The following is a 1,159-nucleotide window of genomic DNA, read 5'->3' as shown; positions in this document are numbered from 1 at the left end:
CACGACACGTGTGGGGACGTGGGCTCGGGGTGGAGGGTGCCGGGGACTGGAGGCCCCGCGCGCCCCGCGTCCTTCGTGGGGGACACATCTGCCTCCTCCCACCCTGCCTGCGTCTGTCCACACCTCCCCAGGCAGACGCCTGGCCCATACCCCCGGGTTTAGAGCCCAGGGCAGTCGCAGTCACCCAAGCTGACTCGCGGGAGGGCTGCCGATGTGCCAGGCCGTGCGGGGAGGGCAGGAGTCACAAACCTGTTACAGTCACCGCACGTCGGGTGGCTGCCGGTGGAACTCCTGAGACGGCACCAGACGTTGGAACCCAAGAGGCATTCGGCACCACAACCCCCAGGTAGAAGTAAAAAGGAAAAAGGGGCCCAGGAGGAAGCAGGCCTGGGAGCCCCACGAAGGCTCATCTCCGGGGAGTAAAAGACTCAGGGACCTCCCGCCTTCCCGGACCTCAGGGCATCCAGGGTCCTGCAGTCGCCTGGGGTGGTGACACCCGGAACGGTGTGCAGGCAGGGCAGGGCAGGGCAGGCGGAGCCAGCATCGACCCCATCTCTAGGGGGTCTTGCTTCTCAGAGAGGAGACTCTTCCCAGAAAGCAAAACAGGTGGGGACACCCTAGATTGGTCAGCAGCTCCCAGGAGGAGGGACTGCAGGGACAGACTGGAGGCTTCCTGGTAGCCAGGTGGGTGGGAGACTGGCTCAGCCTCCACCACAGCAGCTTAAAGCACAGCCACCAGTGCCTGAGAAAGGACCCCTGCCCTTCCTAAAGCCAAGGAGGCTCTGTGGGGGTGAAGTGGGGCCGGACCCATCTTGACTCTTCTCCAGCCGTGACTTGAAGTTTCTCAGCTCAGTTTACAACAAAACAAAACAAAACAAAAAACAACAACAAAAACTTGGCCTATTGCGGTAGCTCATGCCCGTAATCCCAGCACTTGGGGAGGCTGAGGTGGGAGGATCGCTGGAGCCTGGCCGTTTGAGACCAGTCTGGGCAACAAGGCAAGATCCTGTCTATATAAAAAATACAAAAATTTTTGTGTGTGCCTGTAGTCCCAGCTACTCAGGAGGCTGAGGTGGGATCACCCGAGCCCAGGAATTCAAGGTTGCAGTGAGTTGTGATCATGCCACTGTACTCCAGCCTAGGTGGACCCTGTCCAGGA

The sequence above is a fragment of the Mandrillus leucophaeus genome, unplaced genomic scaffold, assembly GCF_000951045.1.
Source record: "Mandrillus leucophaeus isolate KB7577 unplaced genomic scaffold, Mleu.le_1.0 Scaffold41, whole genome shotgun sequence".
Lineage (NCBI taxonomy): Eukaryota > Metazoa > Chordata > Mammalia > Primates > Cercopithecidae > Mandrillus > Mandrillus leucophaeus.
This window is presented reverse-complemented; position numbering follows the sequence as displayed.